The sequence below is a fragment of the Balearica regulorum genome, chromosome 6, assembly GCF_011004875.1.
Source record: "Balearica regulorum gibbericeps isolate bBalReg1 chromosome 6, bBalReg1.pri, whole genome shotgun sequence".
Taxonomy (NCBI): domain Eukaryota; kingdom Metazoa; phylum Chordata; class Aves; order Gruiformes; family Gruidae; genus Balearica; species Balearica regulorum.
Genome location: NC_046189.1, coordinates 22,184,126 through 22,199,230, shown reverse-complemented (window position 1 = coordinate 22,199,230; position 15,105 = coordinate 22,184,126). Strand labels below are relative to the sequence as shown.

The window sequence follows — 15,105 nt, the reverse complement described above, 5'->3', positions numbered from 1 at the left end:
GAGAGAAAGTTGTTATCTAAAGTTTAAATATCTTTAAGTTAACCTTTAGGCTTTCTAAGTTTTAGTACCCAAGTTTAAATAACTGGTCATCAGTTTGTAAAAGTCCCATTCTGTGAGGAGAGGCTTGAAGGCTCCTGAGAGGAATCATGGTACCGAACCACCCATTCTCTCAGCAGGATAACTTCCTCTGGCTGCTCCTAGGTTTCATGCCTTAGCTCACGGACAGGATATTTTGCAATGCCTAGGAATGGGACCTTACAGTCCTGGAGGGCAGAGCTGATCCATTTTGAGCACAGCTGCAGCCAAGCACTGTTCAACAGCAAAACTGCACTGGCAAGTAGCAGTGAAATGAAACTTCTCCGCCTCTTATTTAGTACAGGAGACTTGCAGTCTGAGAAGTGTATTTTCACTAGCTATTATTGGCTAGTGAAGATGTTCTACTGCTTTTAGAAGACAGCAGGGTTCATCTATTCTTCTGTACTCAAAAGCACCAATTAGAGAGATTAAAGAGCCTGATTTAATGTCTTGTTAAGGAGCTTCTGAATTTCTGGGCCAGCACTGGACTTTAGAGGACTTCTAAATTTGCAGTCCCTTTGCAACTTCATTAACATAATTGGCACGAAGACTTACTTAGAGCTACTTAAATTGTTTTTATAGATGCAGCATAACATGTGATCCCTTTGTAGTCTTTGTAGAATCAGAGGCATCCTCAAAACTATAGAGGGACCTAAATAACACTTTTACTATACTGCTGAAGTGGACTCCTCCTAGGCGAAGGACTTGCTGAAAGCAAATGCTTGATTACTGCAAGACGTGTACTTATCTTGTCTGTCCTCTGTTAAGCATTTATGTCCTTTATATATATTAATAGGCATACCTACATTAATATCTTAAAAGACACAGTGCTCACCATGGACATTAAAACCTTGCTAAGGATCTGCCTTATTCTAACAGAGAACATTTCTTGCAATATCACTCCCATAAATAATTATAGTTCAGGCCTTATTTTCAAAGTGCAGGATAATTATCAGAATTACTTATATAAGATTTGGGTCACTTCAATCAAGTACACCTCCAACTGTTAGGTATAATTGCAAAAACATTAACTACCTTGGGTACACTCATAACAAACAGGAAAACATGAAATCAAAAAGAGACAGATTAAAACCTTTGTCACTTTTCATGCTTTCATCCATTAAGAGGCTCCTAAGTTAAATCCTTTGGGTGAACTTTACTGACTTTCACAAGCAGCATTTCACCTTATTTGTGGGTTACATTTGATGATTTTGACATGAAAAGCATTTTTAAATGTTTTAAAGAGAAGAACTGTGTTAAAATGGGCTTAGGAACATAATCAGACTGACCTTACTTTTGGGCTTTCTAAAACATTAAATGACAATTTAACCATGAAAGATCTGAATTTTCAGCATAGTCCTTAAACAAAAAAATATGGCAGCTGTGTACCGCTTCAGGAAAGGAGGTGAAAAATTCAGTCTTACCTCTCCATGGTCCTATTTCCTATACCTTACTCACCTCCCCTCTCTTAGGGTAGAGTTTGGGAGAGAGTAAGAGAGAATAAAGTCTTCACATGTATTATGAATATGTTTTTCATTAACTAAGTACATTACAATTTTACTAAAAATAGATATGAAAAATCTACTACACATTTGCAGCGGGTGATTTTCAAAATCTCACAATCTGCTTAAATAATAAAAAACCTCCTAGAAAAACCTCAAAGGGACATCTACATGAGGACAGCTAATTTCAAACTCACTTTACCTTTTGACTCTCGACACTGTAACCATCAGTATCAGTATCCATTTTAAATTACCTTTAGACTGATGTAATGATACGTGTGACAGATGCTGACAAGGAATAACATTCTATCATAACGGGTACCTCTGAAGGAGCCATTCCTTCCCCACAGGTGAAATACTTAAAAACTTACGGGTGAATGGAGGTATAGCTGTACCATGAGGGGATGGAATGGCAAAGAAAGTACTTCAATATACTGTTTAGTAAATTAGATTATATCATCTTAATTGTAATACTGGTGCACATACAAAAAGAATAACTAACCTGTAAGAAACAGTCTCTCACCACTTAGAATACGCTTCCAGTTTCTCTCTGTGATCACAGTTAACAGCTCTACAGGATAACAGATAAAAAAGAAGAAATAGAAAGCTATGAATTCAGCATGTATAGCTGGACACAAAAAGTAATTTTGCAGTTCCAATCTTAAGAGGTTTTGTACAGCTTTTCATAAAGCAACATGAGTGGAAATAGCACCTGCACAGTGTCATATACTGTTTAGAATCTTTTTTACTTTATTGTCTCCTGTAAGCTGCTCTTCTAATTTGTTGGGCTGGTACTCTTGTATTGAAGGCTACAGATTGAGTCTTGGTGGTTTTGACTGAGCAAACTATTTTGCCAAAGTGGGCAGTGGTTTTTATGTGCCTGGAGAGAAGGTAATGAAAAGTAGCTTTAACAGGCTCTGGCAGCTATCCATGCTGACAGCACGCCATAAGACAGAAACAGCATGGACTCAGCTTCTTGGGCCAGAATGTGAAGCCCAAATAATTTTCTTCAAAACAAAGTATTATGACAACAACAAAGAATACCTTTATATGTTCCTGGAGGCATCATGATTTCAACATTTGGCTAATAATATATGGCAAACTATAGTTGAAAATAGTGTTATAAAGTAACATACTGCAGAGTGCTCCAGTATCTTAATTGCTTTTGTTAAAGAAAGTATATGTGCACTATAGACAGCAAGACAGGAAAATGAGGAAAAAAATGAATAGTGATAATTTACCTTATTTGTGAAAGCCTGTGAAAGAAAATTCAGCTCTATAAAATTCTGCTGAACAGCTTCCAACAAATTCGGTGAGGCTAGGATTAGGTCTCCAGACATTTATGTTCTGTGATGACATTTCAACACTACTGCAGCACTGCAGAAAACAAACCATTTCCTTTAACCAGCTACAAATTTCATCATTACTTCCAAGAGACAGAGATGAGACAGCAATAAAGAGCATTATGTTTCTGTGCTCTGGCTATTTCTATTTGATAAAGTAGATTATTATGGTCAAATGTTGTGGAGGGATGGTGAAAGGAGCCATGAAGACAATCTGTATTTGCCAGTCCTCCACCAGCCCCAGAACTGAGGAGAAACATACATGTCTTTATGTGGTCACTCTTAAGCTCTGCACCAAGTTTATCCACAGTGAAGGACTTAATCAACACCATCTCCCAAATACCTGAGATAAATAATATATGAATCAAAACAAATTCCTTAACTGCATATGGCCACCCTGATCAAAACATATTTTTTAATTTCTATAGTAACCACTGTAAAGACTAACCTCAGTTAGTTTTTGTTGTCTTAGGGAAAATTTCCTGTGCTAATTTCATGTCTGTCCAGTAAACTTCTTGTATCATACCAAGGAACTGCTGTTTCACTGGGGATGTTCAATGTCATCAAATTATTACTATATCTTGACAAAGGGACATTCAGTAACATGGGTCCTTGTATGCATTTGTTTGCAGCTGAAGTTTAGGTGCTCACATTGCCCCTGTCAAGACACTAACTGGTCTCCATCTGGAACTTGTTCCACCTAGAAACTCAAAAACAGGAAGGCAGAAAACAGAATTAACCATGGGAAATTTCTTTGTTGACACCAACTAAGAGTACTGTGCTTATACAGTGTCCTGTCTAGAAAAGGCCTTCTGAACTGATAAACAACCTGCATGTGGATGGAAGAAACCTGCACTCAGTGCCAGAGTGGAATTACCACCATCCTCTTTAGTAGTTTCAAATTAACCTTCATTGAGAACTTCCTAAGAATGCTTTTTTTCAAATGAAGATTTGGCTACACAGAAAAGGTGGCTAACAGATGTAACTGCACCTCCTGTACATTAATTGAGTTTGTTCCACTTGTATGTACATGTATTACTATATGTACTAATATCTACTATATTATTGATTCATTATTATGTGACCGTAATTTTTTAAAATTAATCATAATTCACAGGGTCATGAAATAAGGTCAAATGGACAACCTTAATTTTACCATCTGCTAACATCCGAGTGCTTGATTTTGAAACTTTAATGTTGCTTTAATATATTTGCTGAAGACATGCAGAGGTATGTGCCAAATACAATTACAATGGTTAAGTTAAGTTCTGCAAATTCAAAATCTGGATCCACTTGAAAGTTCTGAAAACTGTTAAAGCCCAGCACCAAAATATCATGATTAATGGACTGCTGGACTTTGAAGCTTTATAATACTGCTCCTCTGACTCAAGTCTTGGAATGATAAAAAAATGCTAGAATTTTCAAGAATTTGCTAGAATGATTCTTCATTAACACACATTAAATGCTTTGGTGGAGCAGAAAAAATACACCAATACCTGTCTGGGGTGACTTCTGTAAATGATACGCTCCTACTCGAGTAATATTATCCGGCTAAGCTGTGATGCTAAAATCTATGTTTTATTCTATCCCAGATTCATGTATGCACCTTAATTGTAGGAAAAGATAATACCATTGTAGTACTAGTTTTGCATACTTGCCATTTAAAAAATGCTGTTTTCAATTGCTTATAATTTCATCTAATGTTATCTATTTGGGTTGAAGCTTTCTGCATGTAGGAAATGACAGACAGACTGACTTCTTTTTAAAGCTTTACAAAAAAGGCTTCCTCCCTTTCCAGGAAAAACATTTGATAAGAGTACAGAATTTTCCCATACTAAAAAATATCTTTCAGCTGAATAAACTTAAATCAATCTAGTGCTTCAATTTTGATATAGTTCTATTTTGACTATATTTGCAATATAGCTTTCAACATCTTAAATTATTTATTTTATGGTACAGATCATGACCTGGTGATATATAGCCAGGAGAATGTTTTTATTAGGATTTCTTTCTGAATTGCTGCAGCAGCTATAAGATACATAGGAGACAAGGTAATATTTTTAATAATTCAATAAATCAAAATATTAAATAATGTTGCAAGTAGCAGGATTCATCCTGTCTATGCTCTGAATAAGGTAACAGTCCTAAGAAAAACACCATGCAATCACAAAATTAAAGACTATACCAGACAGCCTTTGAGTTCAGGCATTCTCACTTTCAAACTTAATGTTCTTTTAATGTAATATATGAATATCATATGTCTGTATGTATATATAGATACTCATGTATACATAAGTAGAACCACAAGCAATCAGCAAATTACTGTAATACCACCTGTGTATATATATAGAACTAGCAAGCTTAATAACACTAAATTGCTTCATAATGTAGTGGCTTCTCTTCCCTCCCCCTCCACCCCCCAGCTTCTTTCTTTCCATATATTCCATTTTTTTCTTTTATTGTTCCTCTACTTTCATTATAAGCTCTTTGGGGCTGAGACTACGGACAACTTTTTCTTCCAGATGATAAGCAAAAGCACACAGCCAAATATTCCTAATATAGTTGTTCTGTCTTGCCTTTGAATAAATGCATCAATGTCCTCAGCCCCTTCCCAGACAGACATCCTTGTGTACACGGAAGCCACTACAGAAACAGAAATGTGTGAGTAACTTTTCTTAAGATGCTCTTCAATGAAAATAAGGGTGACAGAACCAGGCTGGCGTGTCAATCATAAAATAGTATCAGTGATGACAATTCCAACCTTTGCAGTGCTAGTACCATGGCACATGAATCCTGAATTCTGGCAGATGCGTCCTTTGAGAAAATGGAATTTAATGTCAAGTCACATCCCTCTACTGGTCACATTTCCTTGCTGGTAAGCAAACGAGGTAACAACTTTATCAGGTGACACAGAACCAAGCTCTCTGGTTTATGAATAGCAATTGCCAAATCATCCTGTAAGAGCCTTAAAAAGAAAATTGCATGCAAAATTATAAAATAAGTGAAAACATTAATCGTGATTAAACAGAACCACATTGATTTTTGCCAGCTGGATTCAGCCACTGATTGTGATGTGAAGGCTCTTCTCTCTTGGTTAACCCAGTTGACAGCTGGATTAATTTTTTTATAATTAATTTCTTAGGTAATAGTGCAAATGTTTGTCAAACAGATGATCCACCACAAAATTAAATATGGGGTGGGGAACAATAAAATCTCTAATATAATAAAAACGAAGATAAAAATACCTAAATTGACTGGACCAATGGAAGAAAAAACGAGTTCTTTCTATGTCCTGCTCACTCATGCAAAGCAGAATTGCTTGGATCTGAAAAAATGACCCACCACCCACCCTTCCTCAACACAAAAGGCCTATCTTACATCACTGCTCAAGGCAGCCGCAAAGAAATATATATATATGGTGTCTTTAAATACTTCTAAGTATATTCATTATGTTCATAGTGACATTGCTATGAAGGACACTATATAAATGGAAACTGTACTTGCAACTGATCAGATAAACAAACACCTTGAAGGATGCAGCCAGCAGCACACAAAGGAAGTTGCCTTGCCTTGTTTATGAGGAGCTTAGCTCTCCCCAGCTGACAAAATACATGGTAGATAAAATAATAAAAGGAAGGTCTTCTTCATACACTGTGAAACCAGATCACAATGCACTTCCAGAAGACATCATGTGAGCAAACTCTTTGGGGCAAGAACCTTGCTTCCTTACATGTCTGTATAGCACCCAGCGCAGAACTGCGATTTGCATCTCACGACATACATCTACATAATATTAACAAATGGGTTACCAAATGAGGCTGAATAGCATTGGCAAATTGTAATGCATTTAAAAATAAATAATCAAACATTCCTCCCACAGATCTGTAAAGGCAGCGCTTCACCTACGCGTCAGCTAAGTATTCAAACCCTACCAAACGGGAGTGAATATTGTTTATCTCTAAAAGGTTATTTTATAGTTAGATGTAAAAGATCTGCTGATACGCTATGCCTCACAGAAGGGCTCAATTAATACATTGCTTGTCTTCTAATACTAATGGCCAATACACAGCTGGACAGCTGATACCAACTGGTGAAAGGGATATTCCATGCTGTACGACATCTTGCTCAGCAATAAAAGCTGGGGAAAAGGAGCAGTGGGGGAGAACAACATTTGTGGTTACAAAGTTTGTCTTCCAAGGCAATCACTGCATGTACTGAGGCCCTGCTTCCAAGGAAGTGGCTGGACATCACCTGCTGATAGGAAGTAGTGAATCAATTCCCTCCTTTACTTTGCTTACACACATGGGCTTTGCTTTTCTAATTAAATTGCCTTTATCTCAACTCTCAAGCTTGTCCATCTTACTTTCTCCCCCTGTTGTGTTGGGGGGGGGGCAGAGAGAGCAACTGGGTGGGCATCTGGCAGTCAGCCACAATCAACCCACACAGCACAGAATATCCACAGTATTTTATAATTCCAAGGTTTTATCAGCCTATCACCATCCTGGGAATGATTTTGTGTTTTCTGGTACTCCTCCTGGACATCAAACCCATACTGCAGTTATTCCTCTTTGAAAGTTGGTCTGGGATAGACTCACCTACTTAGTGCCCATACAGTTATTTCCTAGTAACTAAAAATATGACTCACATCAGAAAACAGTAGCAGGTAATGATGCAATTTATGTATGTCTATAGGTAGAGCTTTCATCCAAAAAAAGGGGTCAGGGCATTAAAAGAGAAAGAAGACAGATGAATCAGTGGAGAAAAGACTAGATGAAGCATGGAAAATCTGAAGATTTGATGTTTAGTATAATCAGTCTCCAGCTGTATGCACAGTTAATATCAAAACATAATACTAAGACTCCACTTACTGCTACCCACATTAGCAAAATTGCAACTCCCTGTGAGGTGATTCTCTCCAAAACCAATAAATTTCTTATGCATAAAAAGATAGCAGAGAGACGAAAAAGTAAAATGCCTGCATGAAGTCATAAACAGAACAGGTGGAAACATCTTATAACTGGGAACCCAAATCACTTTAATTGGGGAGCCACCTGGGGCCACAAAGACTTTCTGGATGGAGATGGAGTAATTTTTCAAAGCACACACATTGTTAGTAAAAAGCAGAACCTCTCCTAAAACCTGAGACCAAAGGATATACAGTAACTGGGGGTTTTTTTGGAGTTGAATTTCAGCATAGCTCCTGCTGCCTACCAAGGTCCCCAATACCAGCACTTTGACCACTGTTCACACCCTGTTGGCAGTCTTAACAGCTAAACTGATGATTTAATAGGTGTGATTCCTGACTTCTCCTGCGACTCCCAGAAGTCTGTTGATCCAGGACGGAATGGACTCCTGCTGAGAGAGCTGTATGGGGATTATATTTCTTATAGTGTTTCTGCTGTGAATAAAAGTAGTTCAGCTCCTGTATGTCCTTTTAATACTTTTGAAGAGTACCATATTGTTTTTCAGAAAGAACTGTCAAACTCTTCTGCCTTATGGGACTGAAAGCTAAATTACAGTTTTGTAGGCTAAACCAATCTATGCAATTCTACTGGGATAAAAAAACCCAACACACAAACCAAAACCAGTTTACCAAGGTACTAAGAGCTCTGCTAAAATTTAGAAAATGTTATGTGTACTGTAAAGAACTTTAATGAACAGACTCATATTTCAAGCGTGCTGCTTTCTCTTTCTCACATTTTCCACTTAATTATTTGGTGCTTCTATGCCTGTAACAAGAAGTCTTCCTCTGAGAAGTTTTCTCATAAACAGGATATTTAACTGTTATGTGGTATACTGTCTTTCTATTTGGAACCAATTCTGTTTAGAGATCTTCAGCACTTTTGAAAAAATTGTGTTAAGATATATTACTCCTCTTTTTTCTTTTTGTGTAGCTAAACTGCAGCCTTATCCTGGCAAGTAATGATTTAATTACCTTATACACTGAGCTATGTGTATGCTTGCAAAAAGCTGCTGTTGAACCTTAAAGGTTACTCTTTTAACATGAAAATACTGTTCAGACAGGGTATCTGAATTTCTGTTTATATTTTTAGATAAAGTTTAAAATATTAAAAATAATGACATTTATGTCTTAGTTATATGAAAGAGCTTCACTTATAAGGATTATTTTTCATATTTCTTCTTCCTTTGTGGGAGTTATAAAGCTGTAACTGTATAATGCTTCAGTTGGTTCTGCAACATTTGTAAAACCGTCAACAGTAAATAAAGAATGTTTGTTGGTTGGTTTTTTTCCCGAGATACGGCTGACATCAAATGTTAAAAAAACCCACCTCCTCCTTTAACAAAGAGTAAAAAATCTCATACTTTTTGATAAGTATAAAATACTGTTATTAATACTGTACTTTCTCAAGGCTTGAGGTGGCTCCTGAACTAATAAAACCAATTTGCTACAAGACAGACATCTCTGAGCTATTGCACAGAGATTCCAAACCCATAAGCATTTAAAAACATTTCTTGTTTTTCTCCTTCCAAACAAAAGTGAGTGTACTCAATGTTCACACTGGACACAGTAAACTCAAATATATCATTGCCACCTAAAAAAAGGTAAGCAGTTGAAGAGTGGGAGGAAATCTACTGCTGTAGTGGATCAGTCTCACTAGAATAAAATTTGCCTTAAAATGTTGCTATGAAAGGAAAAGGCATGACTTTCAGGTTGTTTAACAGTAGCAGCAGTTCTGAACTCAGCACAGATGAGGGTACCTGCATCTGGTACAAGTGAAAAGGAATTCTATCCATAAATAGTATCCAGTATTAGTATTAACAATAAATTCCTTCATTAAGACCTAACAGACATTTGCTTATGACCAGATTAACTCCAGAGATTCTTGCATTTTAGAAACATTTCTAAAAAGGCATGAAATATGATGGTAAGCCATTAAGAATTAATAAACCTCCACAGCCTTTTGAATTAGGGGATAAAGCACAAAACTGGGTAAGGGGCTTTTCTTGACAAGCAAATGCCAAAACAGTGGATACAGACCAATAGTATTGAAAAGAACTCAGCAGTGAAATATCTTTCTGAAATGTTTTCAAGTATTATTCATCTGTCTTTTTAGAGAAAGAGATTAGAAAAGAGGGAAGAGACATTTATTGTTAGTATAACTGAAAACTTAAGAGTCTAATAATTATTAGTTGCAGAAAAAGAGTGATAATAACATAGTTGTTGTTGTTGTACCCCTCTCCTGCTGTTACATCCACCCTTCCACTGCTGCTCTGCTTCCCCGATCAGTTTCATTCTGGGTTAGGAGTGTGAGGGGACACCAGTGACTTGTGAGCATTTTGAGTCACTGGCCAGGACAAGTATGATGTTCACATTTATGATTTCTTCTTCCTCCTCTAGGATCCCCTTAAGGTCATTTTAATCTTCGCTAACATGCTTTTCTATCTTTCTCTTTCTTCACTGGTTTGCAGCTCCAATTCTTCACCTGAATTTAAGTGTATTACCTTTTAGAAATGTTAGATACTATTTCTTTATTAACCCCAAAACCTTTTTTTTTTTCTAGCTCCAGGCCTGCATTTCTTTAACTGACCATGGGTAAGCCATTTATAGCCATAAGGTCTCCAGTACCAAGCCTGTGCCCCTTCCTTTATCACGCTATGCCAATACTCCTCTATGGTGCACCCTACGTCTTCACTTATCCAGGGCTTCTGCCACCCTGCCAGGCGTATGTACCTCTATGCTACATCACCGCGATTAGGGTGCAAAAGACTCCATTCTACATAGAATAACAGCGATGCAAAACTGCAGTTGTAACCCATAAACAAAAGTTAGCCAGATACACCTGGTCCAGGTGAACCAAGTGAAACCCAGGTGCAGGCAGGTCAGGCGGAGCCAGTGCGACAAGCCTTCGTTCTGAGGCCTCACCAACTCGGTACAAGCCTCACAGGGCATTGCCACCATAGCAACAGAGGGCATTGGAGGGCTCCGCGCGGGCCGGGCCGGACCTGCACACCGCACCGCACTCACCGCCCGTTAAGGACGCGGTCCCCCGCCTGCCGCGGCGGCGCCAAGGTCGGCAGCAATCGGCCGCCGTGGGGACGTTGCCGGCAGACACGGTTTCGCCCCAGCGGCATTCTGCCGGAAAAAAATGATCATCCTCTGCCCATTTTTAATTTATTTGTTTTTTAAACAAAGCGCCTCAGCGTGAAGTTTGATGTTCCTGCGCACGCAGGGGAAGGGCGACGCACGTTTCCCACCTGAAAGGCCAGCCCTCAGCCCCACTCCCGTTTTCCACAGCAGCTGGGGAAGGAGGAGACGGGCCCCGCCGCACGCGCTACCACTGCCGGCAGCTACCACCGGGGCTGAAGCGAGTCCCGGAGAGGCCGAGGCCCTGCCTCGGCTCCAGTCACGCTCAGGCCCGGCCCGACCCGGCACAGCAATCCACACGTCCCCGTCCCCGCCCTGCAGGCGCGCCCCAACACCTCACACCCACGACGACCCCCGCCGCCTGGCGCCGTTCTCTCCTCCCGGAAACAGCGCTGCCGCAGGGGCGAGCTCCCATTGGACCCTTTCCATCACACCTTCCCGCCTCCTCGGTGCTGCGCGGGCGGCGATTGGCTACTGGAGATTGTCAGTCGCAGAGGGCGAGCCCCGCCGGTGCCCGGGCTGCGCTCTCGTGAGGCGGGCGGTGCTGCCGGGCGCCGCGGTGGCTGGTGCGGCTGCGGGCGGAGCAGTGATGCCGGCTGCGGGGAGACGTACGGCAGCGGGAGCCCAGCACAGAGCGGCGTGCCCCCAGGCGGGCGAGGGCGGCGAGCGCGGCCGGTAAGGTCCGGCCGCGGGGAAGGCGGATGCTCGCTTTCGTGCGTGTCCGTTACGCCTTGTGTTGGAGAGGCTGGCGGCAGCGCCGGGCAGCGGTACCGGCACGGGCGGAGCGGCGGGCAGGCAGAATGCCTGAGGCGGGCGGCAGTGGGCCGCGGCGGGCAAGGGTCGCGGGAGGGTGCGGTCCCCCGCCGTCCCTTGCCGTGCCCTTCGGTACGGCGGACCTGGCCGTACCTTGTCCCGGTCCCCGGGTGGGACCGGCGGCGCGGCGGGAACTTCGGTGCCGCCGCCCGGTTGACGGTGGCCGGCGGTACCCGCGGGAGCCGCGACGAGGGGCGACACTAGCCCGCCAGTCGGGTCTAGCGGAGAGGCTGCGGTGCTGCTCCTTCCGTTCCTTCGTCGTTTCGGGAGGGCTGGGGGGGGGGAACGGCCGGAGCGCGGAGCAGCGGTGGGCGCCGACCGGTGCCGCCGGTGGCCCCGGTGGTGCCGCTGAGGGGCTGCCGGGCAGTGGTCGCTGGGAAAGGCGGACCGCGCCGCGTCCCCGCACCCATCCGGCGGGGCGCTGCGGGTCCCGCTCTCCGCAGAGGGCGCTGAGGGGAGCGGCGGGCGGGACTGCCCCGTGGCCCGGCTCGCGCGGGGCGCGCGGCTGCTGCAGCCCTGCTCGGGGAGCTCGCGCCCGGGTGGGGAGAGCGGTAACCGCCAGCGCGGACGTGCGCGCGGCCCCGGCCCGGCGGTGAGGCGGCGGCGCTGAGGTGAGCAGCTCGGCGGGGCGTCCTGGGGCGGGGGATGCAACTCCCCGGCGAGAATTTTACTCGAGCGTGGTCCCGGACGCTCAGCTGGGCGATTGACGTGCGGGGGAAACTAACGAAGGTGGTGGGCTTGTTGTGGCCGCGGACTGCATCTTAAAGTTGTTAAAACAGTTAGCTCAACGAAGTTGAGTTATTTTAAAGTAGGTGTAACGCGAGGGTTGATTAAGACGGCGGAATCCCAATGATGAAATCCCATTTATCCCTGTGCGCTCTTTTTCGTTGTTCTTCAACCTGCTGTACTTTTAGTGATAGATGATACTGGAAAGCTTTGAGGTTTTGTCAAATCTTGTTAATGTAGAAAAAAAAAGCCGTTAGATGCTCTTTATAGACGTTAATGTAAACATTCAGAATCTTGATTATGTAACGTTTTAAGGCATAGTTAGGATCAATGTGATGGGTTGGGCATTTTAAACATTAAGAAACATTTAATGTGCAGAAAATATAAAGAGTTTTTAATTTGATTTCTCATTCTTTTGCAGCTGTAAGCTTCTTTCTTCACTTTCTAGGAGTGTATTGATTTGGTTCTCTCTTGATACAGAGCATTCTGATACATTAATGCAGTTATAAGGATGCGTTCAATCACGTGATGCATAACATGCTTTCAGAATTTTTTAAAATCATGTGATAGATGGCAAGGATGAATAACCAGTGTAAGCCCTGTTGTTACAAATACATGCTCTGCTTTGGAGAGCTGAAGCCCAATTTTACAGCTGAGGGGAAGGCACTAATAAGTGCAAAAGATTTGAGGTGTGGAATTTATACCTGATACCGGTTAATATTGTTCCCTTTCTGCATACTTACCCACTTAAATATTGTTTTTGACAGAACATAAATTGCTAGTGAAATTTCACTTTCTTGTACATCACCAATTCCGGATAGATCCAGCAAAATGTCATATTGGCAAACCAGTTTTTCAGAAATCTCATTTAGTTAACTTGAATCAGTACCTTCGGAGTATTTTAGGTTAATTTAGAGAGCATTCCTGATCCAAGTACGTTGCATCTAGCCATGATACAATGTCTGAGATGCGCTCAGTTGTGCCAGTCTGTCTCATACCTCACCTGTGTTTTCTTTATGTGCTTTCTTAGGAAAGAAACCCCCAAATTTTTGTGGTGGTTTTGTGGCAGAGACCAGTAGAATTTTTGCAAAGATTACAGGCTGAAAATAAGCTTTTTTTTTTTTCCTTCCCCCCTCATGAGTGACACCAAATTTTAATCTAAAAATCTAATTTATGGTGGGTAAACTGTAGAACCTTCAGCACATGAGTAGTCTTTATTCGTGATACTCATTTTACTGGGATTGTTCTCAGGAGGATGTGCATGCAGGAGAACATATGCCACTGTATTTGCTACATAGCCTCTCTTTATCTCAACTATTTTTTCTCCCTCAGAGTTCTTAGGAAACCTTTTCTAAAAGATCAAAATATTTGAAGTGTGTATCTCCAGAAGGGTGCTCAATTCACTGCTGATTTCTCTTCTTTTTCTGTTAATAAGTAATGAACTTTTTTGGAGCAGGGATCGATCATTCCACCGCTAAAGTGAATATACATGTATTAACTACTTGCTTGTTAAAAAATATTTGTCAGCTATAGACTTACTAATATTCATAATTATCATTACATTATGCTCTCACCTAGTTCAACCTAGAGCAGAACACAGAAGTTTCAGAGATTGTTAGCTTGCTATTCATAGTTTTCTTCTACATAAAAGGAGTCCCTCAGTACATTTCCCAACTAAAAGGACACTCACTAGAATAGCAAAAAAACCTTGGGTTTTCCTGAGGTGCTTTTGTAGAAATAATTTTTAAAGGGAAGTATTGCTATATGCAATATAATAAGAAATCTGGAACTGAAGCAGCCAATGCTGTCCCATTCTTCAACCTGCTGCCTATTTAATTGCTTAAAGATGGATACTAAAGTATTATTGATGTCATTTGCCATGAGTAGTAGGAAAATTATTTATTTTGATACAGCTAGAGAAAACAAGTGGCATGCTTATTTAGAAATAAGTACGTTAGTTGAACTACTGAAGAGTTCCAGAAGATCATAGAAAAGATGAATGAATGATGTTTCTTCTTCTAGTTGTATTAGATCATGCAACCGGTACACTGATCTTTTTGGAAAAGCTAATGCTGTTTTTGAACTGCAGCTAAAATACTGACTTGTAGCTGTTAGTACTGTCTCCAGTAAACACAGCGACTGTAAACACTGATGTATTGAAGCTCTGCAGAATTCCAGATAAACAGAAGTATAAAATGCCTCTGCATCCAAGTGTTCCCTTTGTCACTTACTCACAGGCTTCAGATGTTTCCAAAAGGTGATAGTATCTGCTGCCATAGGCATATGTGAATGACCAAAATTGCTCTTTAGCTCCTGTGTCTCCTGTGAATGCTTTTCCAGGAAGTTAACAAAAGGTACTCTTAAACAGGACATGGGAATTCAGCTCCTGATGCTGAGAACACAGCTCTTGAACACAGTAACAGAGGGAGAGAGGTGAAGATGGGCAAGTTGGTCTTTGATAGGTAGGCAGGCAGGGGTAAATTTCAGCAGAGCTGTACAGACTGCAGATGTGTTGGTGGTTGAGATCAGCTTTCTAGAG

The 15,105-nt window shown here is 41.3% G+C and overlaps 1 protein-coding gene across 6 annotated transcripts in view; it reads left to right on the top strand.

Annotated features, from left to right (window-relative positions):
• Positions 1-15,105, top strand: part of B3GALT1 (beta-1,3-galactosyltransferase 1) — a 324,178-nt gene that overhangs the window by 102,244 nt on the left and 206,829 nt on the right. For 4 of the 6 annotated variants that reach the window (XR_012836133.1, XR_012836131.1, XM_075756750.1 and 1 more), the window contains exon 1: positions 11,521-11,702. The exons of 1 other annotated variant lie outside the window; for it this stretch is intronic. The gene's annotated coding sequence lies outside the window, so the exon portion shown is untranslated. Of the gene's footprint in view, positions 1-11,467; positions 11,703-15,105 lie in introns of those variants that run through there. One more of the 6 variants, XM_075756751.1, reaches the window with a different exon arrangement.